General features: G+C 34.6%; 1 long non-coding RNA gene across 1 annotated transcript in view; it reads right to left on the bottom strand.

Moving 5' to 3' along the window:
* Positions 1-4,733: 4,733 nt before the first annotated feature.
* LOC131507165 (uncharacterized) overlaps positions 4,734-12,917 on the bottom strand; it is a 73,034-nt gene continuing 64,850 nt past the window's right edge. The window contains exon 3 of the long non-coding RNA XR_009259378.1: positions 4,734-4,803. This is a non-coding gene — a long non-coding RNA (uncharacterized LOC131507165). The remainder of the gene's footprint in view (positions 4,804-12,917) is intronic.

The raw sequence follows: 12,917 nt of genomic DNA on the forward strand, positions 1-12,917 counted from the left end.
TAGTAACAAAAATGTCTCTTCAGATGAATATGCATAGAAAACAAGTAGTGTAACAAATGCAATTTACCTTTATTCTCTTTACACAGACTCTTAATTAAAATACAGTAATTATAATAGATCTACTTTCTATAAAATCTGTCTTTGGCCAAAAGGAAATAGAAAGACCAAGACAAATTTTATTAAATAATAATAAAAATGAGGCCTTATTATGCCTCTACTTACTAATGAAATTCCATGTGAATTACTTTCTTTAGTAATGACATATCATTTTAAATCCAAAATAGTCATTTCTCATGACTAAGCAAATAAAGGAATGAGACTCATAGTAATATTCTGAAAACATAATTTCCAGGTGGGAAATTAAAAGAGGCCAAAAAGTAGAAAGAGTCATTTATGCTAATCACCTGCTTTACAAGAATTTCATACACACACACACACACACACACATCTAATGAGGGTAATTATCAAAATAGAGCCTTTTATCTATTAACTCTTTAGCCTAGGCCTCAAAGCCCATATATAAGGTAATATTTTCTAGCATAAATCCATCTTGTAAGAATGTAAATTTATTGGGCTTCACCATAATCTTGGGGGAATATATATTAATGATTTTTCCAAATACTCAATCTAACCCAGACTATTTACATGGCTCACTTCCCCACTTATTGCGACACTGTGACATCACCATAGCTCCTTAATGTGTGTACATTTCTAGTGAATTTAAAATCCATTACACATGTCAGATTCATATGTGCGGCTTATTAAATAAGGTTTTAATGTTTGTTTTTTATCTAGAATTCAAGATAAAGATAAATGTCAAAAAATTTTAACAAGTGAATTTGAAACAAATTGTTACTTTAGATTTAATATGTAATATGCAACTAATTGTGACAAAATCAACTTATAATTTCAGTACATATCACTTTACTTACATGAAGAACTTAATTGAAAAATCAAGGGGGAAAAACACGAAATGCTAAGATTACTATTACTAATTCTTACAAGTTTTAAATTCCTCATTTTAAACAGTTTTTTGGAAAATATATTATTTCTGTTATGATTACTTTGGTAAAATAGCCCTGTTTAATAAACTACTATTATTGTATTTCAGTCTTAGTCACTCCTACTTGTGAAGCACATAATTAATGAGTATTAATATTTTCAGTTCGATTCACTGCAATTCTCTCTCTACCACTGGACCTTTTCTACAGGTATTTAAAAATACCTTATTTTTTTCTCTCTTTAAAATTAAATGTGTGTGTGTATGTATGGAAAAAAAAACCCTCTTTTTAAGCCCTAACCAACCCTCTGATCCTATGCATTTAGTCCTCTACATTTTAACTTCTTCAAAGTGTTGTGTATTGAGATAGAATTAACTTAAACCAACCAAGAAAATATATTGCTTTTTAAAAATTATCTTGGTGAAAATATAAAGCTTTTTTAAAAATTAGCTTTGTAAAAAAATGGAACCAAAATCTTAAATGCCATTAGGACTATTTTACTGCCTCTTTTTTCTCTTTTTGTTTTTCTGCTGACTTCTCTTCCACTGCTGTCTTCCTTTGCCCATACAAGATCTGCTTCTAAGGTCATCTACTCACACATCTTACAAGAACAAAACAGTATCTTTTTCCCATCTCTAGTTTTCCTCTGATTACATCATTTGAGTTACATGCCTATTCCTTTTACCAATAACTGTGACCAAAGGAAAGGAGCATTTATGATTGGTCTTGTTTAGATCAAGTGTACAGTACACTCTTGTGCTAGAAGAATAAGGCACTGGAGATTGGGAAGACTAAAATGATAGTATTCACTGAGCTATCCTTCAAGCCTTCTCTTTTCTACATATTTTCCATGACAATTTACGTTAAATATAATCACTGAATTAGTGATCCCAAATCTGTATTACTAACTCAGATTTCACTATGAAGCTTCAAATCAGTATTTAAATGACTCATGTACATCTTGACCTTAAGGTCTCCATGCATCTCATAACAGCACGTCTATAACCCCATCCAAACTTGCTTCTACATCAGCATTCTCTAGCCCAGCAGATGACTCCATGAGTCAACCTAGTTCACTAAACCTGAAACACAGTAAATCTCTTTGAAAATTGTATTTACCTTATCCCTATCACTGTTAATTCCTACTCAATCAAAATTCTTTACTGTTTCTCATCACTCACATACATCACTCTTATATATTCCTAGTTTAGACCAGGGCTTCCTCTAGACTGGGCTACTAAAGTGGAATATTTACTAATCTCACCATTTTTAATTCTTTAGACATAATCACCACTAATTCTTTCTACAAACTGGTGTTTTGCCAAAGCAAATATAAAATATTCACAGCAAATATGAGCTTCACACAACGAAATGCTTATAATAAATGTTGTATTGACTTCATACTAAAAAAAATTTAATCCATTCTACACACTATCCTGCTGGAGAAGCACAAAAATGCAATAAAATCATTAGATGAAATCTCTCAAATTAAAGCAAAAGTCCAATGGGTCATAAAAAATCCAACAGTGGACACAGGTTAATATTTATATCTACCAATAAAGGTACATTCCAAACCAATATTATTTTTTTAATTAACATCTTCCTTAAATATCTCTCAATCCTACCACCTACCTTACATGTATTACTTGAACGTTTCAAGGACCAAGTCTGCTTCCTAGTTTAGAGGGATGTATTCAGTATCTCCCCTTGGATGGCTATTTCTGCCTCCTCACTTTCCAAATCTCAGCCCCATTTCTCCCACATTTTTATATGAGCCAAAGCTAGAGATCTAAAAGATCTCTTAAAATCCTTTAAGTTTGTTCTGTTTGGAATAAATAATGTTTACAATTTTGATTAAGAGCCAAGATATCAAACACAGGCAGTTTCACATAAAAATCTGGGTTTACAGCTTATTTTGAAAAATTGAACATCTGGCCAATACTGAGCCTACATTTCCTCATGTGAAGAAAGCTAAATAATGGCTTCCTAACTTGTAAGATTTCTCTTCAATTTAGTACAATGTCTAACATTCTTTGCTCATTTTTTAATACATGTTCACTTTTGTTGTGAAAATGTTTTGAATGAAAATGTACACATCATGATATTCATCTCTAAATGTTTCAGGGTGCATCTCTTAATAAAAAATGTAAAATAACTCCTACATAATCACAATACCATTATTACATCTAAAAATTAGCAACAATTCATTGATATCAAATAATATATAGGCTATATCCAAAATCTCCAATTGATCCCCTAATTATATTTTATAGTTAATTATTTAAATTGGTTATTCATTTCTTGAGCATGACCAGATCTACTCATTAAGCTTATTTACACTATTCACGTTGCCATTTGAGTTTGTATATCTGATTTAAGATAAAAAGGTAAGCTTTGGAATGGGAGAAGATATTTACACATGACACATCTGATAAAGGGCTAGTATCCAAAATCTATAAAAAAACTTATCAAACTCAATCTCCAAAAAATAAATAATCCAGTTACGAAATGGGCAGAAGACATGAATAGACATTTCTCTCAAGGAGACATCTAGATGGCTAACAGACACATGAAAAGATGCCCAACATCACTCATCATCAGGGAAATACAAATCAAAATCATGATGAGATACCACCTCACACCTGTCAGAATGGCTAAAATTCACAACAAAGGAACAAGTGTTGGCAAGAAGGTTGAGAAAGGGGAATGCTCTTACACTGCTGGTGGGAATGCAAACTGGTGAAGCCACTCTGAAAAACAGTAAGAAGGCTCCTCAAAAAGTTAAAAATACAACTACCCTATGATCCAGCAATTGCACTCTTAGATATTTACCCAAAGGATACAAAAATACTGATTCAAGGGGACACATGCACCCCGATGTTAACAGCAACATTATCAACAATAGCCAAATTATGGAAAGAGCCCAAAGGTACATAAATTGATGAATGGATAAAGAATAGGTTTTGTGTGTGTGTGTGTGTGTGTGTGTGTGTGTGTGTGTGTGTGTAATGGAAAATTAACCATCAAAAAGAATGAAATCTTGCCATTTGTGACAATGTGGATGGAGCTAGAGTGTCTTATTTTTAGTGAAATAAGTCAGATAAAGACAAATACATATGATTTCATTCATGTGTAATTTAAGAAATAAAACAGATGAACATAGGTGGAAAAGAAGGAGAGAAAGGGAAACTATAAAAACTCTTAACTATATAGAGAACAAACCAAAGGTTGATTGATGGAGGGAAGGTGTGTGAGGGGATGGGTTAAATGGGTGATGAATATTAAGGAGGGCACTTACGATGAATCTTGGGTGTTGTATATAAGTGAAGAATCACAAAATTCTACTACTGAAACAACATTACACTATATGTTAACTAAACTGGAATTTAAATTTTAAAAATAGAAAACAAAATTAATTAAAAATATGTCTTAACTTCTCTTGGAACAAAGGAAACTTAAGACTTTAAAATCTAAAATTCTTACTAATTTACATTCATATTTACCATTTTTGTGAGGATGGTAGATGGAAAGCATAACTGGAGAGATAAAACCAATTTTAAAAAGATCCCATCTTTCATGACTCTTACAGTAACAAGCATAAATTAGAAACTCTAAAATGTTTCTGACACATAGCAATCTTTTTTGACTGTCAGTCTATGTTCATGTTGGCCTAGAGAAGGGAGAGATGGACTCTAGGCTTGGGGAATGGAAGATCAGTCATGAAGAAAGAGATGCAAAGAAACTTACCCCAAGTCCTGGAAGAGGAAGAGTGCTTCAATCCATTCTAAGCCTTCCCACGGTTCTGGGAATAGAATAAAAATCCCTCAATGTGACTTGTAAGACACATCATGATTTATTTTGTGCATATATACCAATTATTTTCCTGTCGTTCCACCTAGGCTGAATTTTTTTACTCCTTGAATGCATTATGTTCTCACCAATTCTGACAATTGCCAGAAACACTTCCTTAAGCCTTAAGTATTACCTGAAATGTCACTAATAGAATGGAAATCTCCCAACTACCCATGTCTGGATCAACAACCTTCAAGTACTTTTTTTTCTTCTATCCATTCTCCTTTATTACATAAACACCTAGTTACAAGTTGTACAAATCAAAACACAAAGAGAAGGGTGTAGGGAAGGTTTTTGTGATGTGCAGGGGGTGGGAAGGGAGAAAGGGTTGGGAGCCAGTCCTCCCCCTCCACACACAGCCCTGGATAAGGGCTATGGCATCTGCAGTAGGGATCTGAGAAGGAGGTGGGCAAAGATCCAAGGTAGCTAAGGGATGGAGGAAGCCCCTAAACCCAGAGCTCACTCCAAAAGCCCCTTCATTGCATGGTGAGGGGAGGATGAGGAAGGTGAGGAGGCTCAAAGAAGGAGCAGCAAAATGAAAAATCAATAGCAGATACTGAAGTGGAGTTGTCATGGTAGGGGATTAAAGAAGGAAAAAGTAGGTAAAGGGGGCAGTGAAAGATTCTCCCTGAGACCCCCAAGGAGAGGTGGGGGCCATCTTCCTTGTTAATTTAATATTAAATTGGGAGTGGGAGTTGGAGAAGAAAAAGTTATTTCAGGGGATTATTTCTCAACCTTCAAATGTACGTGCTCCGAGCCTTCTACCTCCACTGACGTATTACTCAACATGGTCTACCATGATGATCCATTATCAGTTTTATCAATAAGACTACTTGCTCTGTGAAAGCTAGAGCCACCTCTAGCTCATTATCATTTTGTGTTCAGCATCTTATATGGTCCTGAGCATGTAATACCTATCCAATGAATGAATTAAAAAATACAGTTACAGTCTTGTTCTAAGACAATCTTTGTTGAAAACTAAAGATGAGTTCATCAGATATACTGTAAAATATGTTGCATGCACTTCAAAGTTCCATCTTATTTTTTCTTGAAAGGTGTTTTACTGACATAAATAAAGGCTACGCTATATTGTAGGAGAGAGAGAGAGACAACTTACAAGAATGATGTCTTAGCAGATCGTGAATGTGTTGTAGTTTTGTTTCTACACATTGTCAGCTAATTATGTATTTCTGGACTACATTTTCAATTATTCTACCAACAAATCAGAAGAATCAGATTCCATTTCTTCTATACATCTCCTCATCAAAGGGGAGAAATTTTAAACAATATTATTACTAGAACATTGATTTTGGATTACAAGAACTTAGAAACGCATTAATGGCAGAAGTGCAGGCCTCAAATAGCCAAATTCACTGAGAGAATACATAAAACAATTACCAGCACAGGAGCAAAATTTATGTCAAGCTAGTGCATAAAAAAATAAGCAAAGACTATAAACATGTTGATTATAATATTGCACAAACAATATAGTTTTCTTTCCAGTAAGTTTTTTAAATTTTTTAATGTTTATTTTATTTTTTAGAGAGAGAGAGAGAGAGAGAGAGAGAGAGAGAGAGTGAGAAAGAGAGACAGCTTGAGCGGGGGAGGGCAGAGAGGGAGACACAGAATCCAAAGTAGGCTCCAGGCTCTGAGCTGTCTACATGGAGCCTGATATGGCGCTTGAACTCACAAACCGGGAGATCATGACCTGAGCCGAAGTCAGATGCTTAACTGAGTCACCCAGGCACCCCATCAGTAAGTTATTATAAAATTCTGAACTTGAATATTGTGGCTCAAGCTCTGGTCAAGAATTTCTGAATTCAGCTTTGTCCCTGTTCAGCAATATGTGGCCCCGTGCAAATATCTTACAAGCTTTGGTCTCATTCCCTTCAGTTGTAAAATAAAGGTTTGGCATATACCCTCTAAAGTCTATTCTATATTGAAATGTCTCTATTTAATTTCCTCTATCTGCTTTCAAACTCAGTATATTGGAGACAGCACAATTATGTGCATTAATGGTTAGGCAATTTTCCCCCTTTCTGAAATCCTCATATACATAAAAAATTTTTAAAAACTACACATATCACTTTTTTATCATTATCGAATTTTATCATTATCTCATATATATATTTACACTTGAAAACACTGAAGCATTAAGAAATTTAGCAAATTGCCCAAGTATATGTTGACTAGTAAGGGATAAAGAAGCCAGGAACCCACATCTCTGATCCCTAAGCAAGTATTCTTTTCATTCTAGCTTATTACATAATCGTGTCTGTTTCTGAGGCGTCTAAGTTTTTAATGTGTAATTTAACAGATTTTAACCCAGAACGATCTATAGAATATGTCAAATATGAATGATCAGCCTGGTTCCTATATTTGGCTATGAACAATGATGTCCTAATATCTGGCAAGATATTGAGAAATGAGTCTACTATTTGGCACTAAAAAAATAATTGAGAAGATTAAAACACATGTATACTGATGTGATTTTAAAATATGACTGAAAAATCTTTGCTATCTCTCCCAGTCAGAGGTGGAGTCTAATTCTCTCCCCTTGAATACTAACTGATCTTGGTGACACACATTCTAACAAACAGAATACTGCAGAACTGACACAAAGACTTCTAACGCTAAGTTGTAAAAACTTCCACCTGGCTTTCTTTCCTGGAATCTGGTTTTTAAATCCACCTGCCATGTTGTGAGAAAGTCCAGGACACATTCAGAGGACATGTGGAGGTGTTCTGGCTGACAGCTCCATGTAAGGTCTCGGCTGATGGGGCCGTCAGCACAAACAGCCAGACATGAAAGTGAAGACACCTCTGAGATAACTCTAGCTCCAGCTACCAACTGACTGAATCTTCATGAGAACCCAACTAAAAATTGCCTAGCTATTCCAATTATCCCCAGAGTCATGAGATTTGGGAGTATGTTAGTAACAAAAGAGTATTGAAACATTCAATTTTTCTAAAATTATATAAAATTAGCTTTTTATTTTTCTCTCAGTTGTGAGCCCCAGCCGACAGATACTAAGACTAATCCTCACCTTGCCTTTTATAACTTCAGGCTTCATATAGCTTATATAAGAGATACTATAATTAAGAACTTGGACATTGGCATCAGATATTCTTTTTTGTATTTTTTTAATGTTTATTCATTTTGAGAGAGAGAGAGATAGGAAGAGAGAAAGAGCATGCTAGTGGGGGAGGAGCAGAGAGAGAATGAGAGAGAATCGCAGGCAGGCTCTGCACTGTCAGCACAGAGCCCAACATGGGGCTTGATCTCATGAAATAGAGTATGATGCTTAATGGACTGAGCCACCCAGGTGCCCCTGGAATCAGATATTCTGACTCTACTTCATTGTGTGATTCTGGAAAAATTACATACTCAAAGACTCAATTCCCTAATATTCAAAATTAATAAAATGCTAGAACACATCTTGTTAGTTTTTCTAAAAAATATAACTAATATTAGTCATATAAAGTCCTTATACAAATACTAAGTCTGTTAACCTGTTGATTAGAGAACTTCAGGTACATTAACTTTGATTCCATCCCTACCACTTTAGCCCCATATACAGGCTTGCCCTCGTTCTCGTATTGTCCAAAGGCCACCTATAGTTCTTCTGCTAAAAAAAAAATCACTGATTTCACTTTCAAGAGATTTTTAAATATAAAAAGAAGGTTTACAAGTGGAAGAATTAATTTGATTTTCACCATAGCCAATATATTGGAAGACAAGCTTACAGAAGCATTTGTTTATTCCCAGACTAAAAAAGCAACACCTTTAATATAGAGAAGAGGATGATTATAATTATGACAAAGTTATTTTGTCATCTAAAATGTTATTTTAGGGGCGCCTGGGTGGCGCAGTCGGTTAAGCGTCCGACTTCAGCCAGGTCACGATCTCGCGGTCCGTGAGTTCGAGCCCCGCGTCAGGCTCTGGGCTGATGGCTCGGAGCCTGGAGCCTGTTTCCGATTCTGTGTCTCCCTCTCTCTCTGCCCCTCCCCCGTTCATGCTCTGTCTCTCTCTGTCCCAAAAATAAATAAAAAATGTTGAAAAAAAAAAAAAAAAAATTTAAAAAAAAATAAAATGTTATTTTAGCACCATACAAATATTTTATTTTTGCACTTTCCAAATGCTAGGTACAATGTATATAACAAAATATCCATTGGGAAGAATTGATTTTATGGAATAAAGTCAAATCTGGAACTAGTTTTACCCTCTAGCACTCACTTCATTTGAGAAAAGAAAAGGTAATAAAGTTCTGAAGAAGCATTTCCATTTATTTCTCAAACATCTTGATATAACAGGCAAAACCTCTTAATGAAAAACTTTATGACTTATGAAGTTCATGTCATGAACATACAAAACTCTCACCAGATCTTTACTGAAGGAGAATTCTGGCCTATGAGAATTGAATTTGACAAATCTATTAAAAATGAGATGATTTAGGGATAAATTTTCCATTACTCATTCAAATCTATTACCTTGCACTCACAGGTTTAATTGCTTTTAACAATGAAATAATGGGGATAATTATAAAAATTCATATTTGCTATTCTTCAACTTTTAAAAACATTTTTAAATAGCTGCTTATATATGTTCAAGAGTTAAGAGGAAATATTTTACCACCTTAAGTACAGTATAGAAAAAGGTATGATTTTAATCCTTCCCAGAAGAGATTTGCAAAAACAAATCCCTCATGAAAGTAAGAGGTTAACTTTGCTGTCCATGGCAAGAATATCAATTATCCTTAGATAATTGAACTGTACACACAAATACTCTTCTTCTCCCATGGATTTTCTAACAGGCAAGGCAGGCCCAACAACTCCATCCTGTTTTTCAAAAAAATAAATAAAATTAAAAAATAACACTCACTCTATGTTACTGAGTAAAAATTATTTGGTAGGTTGGATATGCATGGCATCTTTCAAATATGGGGGGAGAAACTAAACCGAATCTAAATTACTTTTTTTTTCTTGAGGAAGTGGGAAGAAGAAAAAGTCTTTTATCAATTGTGATAGTTCTAAATGTGTGGCTTACATATGGTAGTAATTTATTAATACTAAATTTTGGAAAATATAATTTTCTAGATAATGTCAGTATTTCCATTGATTCCTTTGAACTGCTACTTCTTATCCTACACTTAGGATTATCACTTTTTTCCACAAGATTCAACTCACACAGTTTCCTTTATTTCATGTCTCTAATTACCATGCCCAACCATATTTAACTACATTTATGTATAAATTATGATTATACATTATGCTTCCATAGTATTTTTACTCATTTCCTATCTGGATTATAAGTTCCAAGAGAGTAATGTTTCAACTTTTTTCTTTTTTTTAATTTTAATTTTCTATAAGGATTTAAGATTTTTTTCCCCCAGTGGGAAAAGAAAGGTCACTGGAGTGTAGAGCAAGATCTGCAGTGAAGAGAGGACATCAGCGTATTTAAGTGACTCTGTAATCCACAGATGTAAATCAATTAAGTGGATTTGGGAGGTTATCACAGGTCAAAACTGAAATTTGGACAGGTCATGGAGTATGTCAATAGATTTAGGCCACTTTTTCAGGAAGGAGTTAATTAGAAGGATGCTTGAGTGAATGCAGAGAGTAGTGAAGTACAATCTGGTAAATTAAGTAAAAACTCACATTCTATAATAAAAGATGAACATAGAACACATTCTATAATATATGGTCTTGGAATAGATTTCTACTCATAGTGAGTTGAATGTTTTTTATATTATCAAAAGAAGCATTATAAAACACCTGGTATGGTTGATTTTGGGTTCCTTCCTGATTTTCCAGTAGAATTGTATTTTCTTCATAGAGTTATCTATTTTTCATTGGCAATAACCTCCCAGCAGAACATCTTATATATATTATACACTGAGCAAACGTGACTATCTGCTGGCTTACACTGCATTAGAAAAGAGACATTATTTTTAAAATCAGTTCTTTAAAAATGTTTTTTCAGGGGTGCCTGGGTGGCTCAGTCGGTTAAGCGGCCGACTTCGGCTCAGGTCATGATCTCACGGTCTGTGAGTTCGAGCCCCGCAGTCAGGCTCTGTGCTGACAGCTCAGAGCCTGGAGCCTGTTTCAGATTCTGTGTCTCCCTCTCTCTCTGCCCTTCCCCTGTTCACGCTCTGTCTCTCTCTGTCTCAAAAATAAATAAACGTTAAAAAAAAATTTTTTTTAATGTTTTTTCAAAGTTTATTTAAGAGAGAGAGAGAGAGAGAGTAAGTGTGTGTGGGGAGAGAGAGAGAGAGAGAATCCCAAGCAGACTCCACACACTTAGTGCAGAGCCCAACATGGGGCTCAAACCCACAAACCACAAGATCATGACCTGAGCTGAAATCCAGAGTCAGATGCTTAACCACCTGAACCACCCAGGTACCCCCATTTCTTCAAATTTAATGTAAATATCTTAGGTAGAGCCCAGGAATATTTTATGTAAATCTTTCATGAATTCACCTATATTCACAAAATATTTATTGAACACTTAAATTATTCTATTACTAGGGTAATGAAGATACTGAAATGAACAAAAATTCCATGGATCCTATCCTTTGAGGTTAATATACAGATTAGAGAGAGAGAAAATAAAAAGTAAAATCTAGTGTGATAAATGCTATCACAGGAGAATTCTTTGGTGTTGTAAGGTCACATGGGAAGAATACCATACACATATATGGGTATCAGAACAGAATACTATGATTAAATTATGCCTTTTAAGTGTCCCCCAAATACATAAGTGATAGAAGTTCCTTTCATTTAAATTAAAATAATCTCCCTTAGATAATTTAGTTATAATTTATTCTGGTTTAGTGAACTGAATATGTTTATGAGAATGTTTAACTGTAAGGATATTCATTTAGTTTTATTATTGTTTTTTATTTACTTTTGTTAGTTGTCTTAGAAAAATGTACTTGTACATATTACATAAATGAGGGAGTCCTCCTTATATGTCAATGGTTTACATTAAAAAAATAAGTAAATTTGTACCAACAATTTTCTTTTTTTTTAAGTTTTTATTTTTATTTATTTTTGAGACAGAGAGAGACAGACAGTGAGCAAGAGAGGGGCAGAGAGAGAGGGAGACACAGAATCCAAAGCAGGCTCCAGGCTCTGAGCTGTCAGCACAGAGCCCGACATGGGGCTCGAACTCATGAACCGTGAGATCATGACCTGAGCCGAAGCTGGACGCTTAACTGACTGAGCCACCCAGGCGCCCCTATACTAATAATTTTCAATGACATCTTGAAATGTTCTCTGCTAGTGAACATAACCATTTATTGGGGTCAGTAGTAACTCACAAAAGGTAGTGAATGAATATAGGTAGAATGTATTGAGATCCATGTCTTATCAACTGAAAAAGGGATTGAAGCAAAAAAGCACTCTAGGCCATACAGCATCTCCAACCTCCATCAGACCAAGTATGCAGAATGTCAAAGCAAATGTACAGAATCATTAGAGGACTCAGTTGAATTTAGGATGGCAGTATAGTGTATACTATTTACATTAGAATACTTATAATAGAGTTTACAGGACATAATCTATAAACTTTATTCGCAATTACCATTAAATTTAAAACACAAAAGCAAGTCTTTCTAACTAAGTCTTTGCAACTATAATGGTATACTGTCTTGATTGAAATCTAATGCATTAGTTATACACATTTAGAAAAGTTACTTATTTTTCTGAGAATGTTATATATTTCTCAGAGCATACTCCACTGTAAAAGAGAATACAAGTAATACATTGCTTCAAGTATTTGTAGTTTGATTTATTTTTTAACTTTATTTTGAAAGAGAGAGAGACACACACACACGCACAGAAAGAAAGTGGGGGAGGGGTAGAGTGTGGGAGAGACAGAATCCCAAGCAGGCCCCATGCTGTCAGTGGAGAGCCTAACATGGGCTCAAATTCACAAATTATGAAATCATGACCTGGGCCCAGATCAAGAGTTAGACCCTTAACCAACTGAGCCACCCAAGTTCCCCTGTGGTTTGATTTAAAGAAGATATTACATATAAGTTACTTATAAAAGTGACTATTG

Source organism: Neofelis nebulosa, chromosome 3 (genome assembly GCF_028018385.1).
Source record: "Neofelis nebulosa isolate mNeoNeb1 chromosome 3, mNeoNeb1.pri, whole genome shotgun sequence".
Classification (NCBI taxonomy): domain Eukaryota; kingdom Metazoa; phylum Chordata; class Mammalia; order Carnivora; family Felidae; genus Neofelis; species Neofelis nebulosa.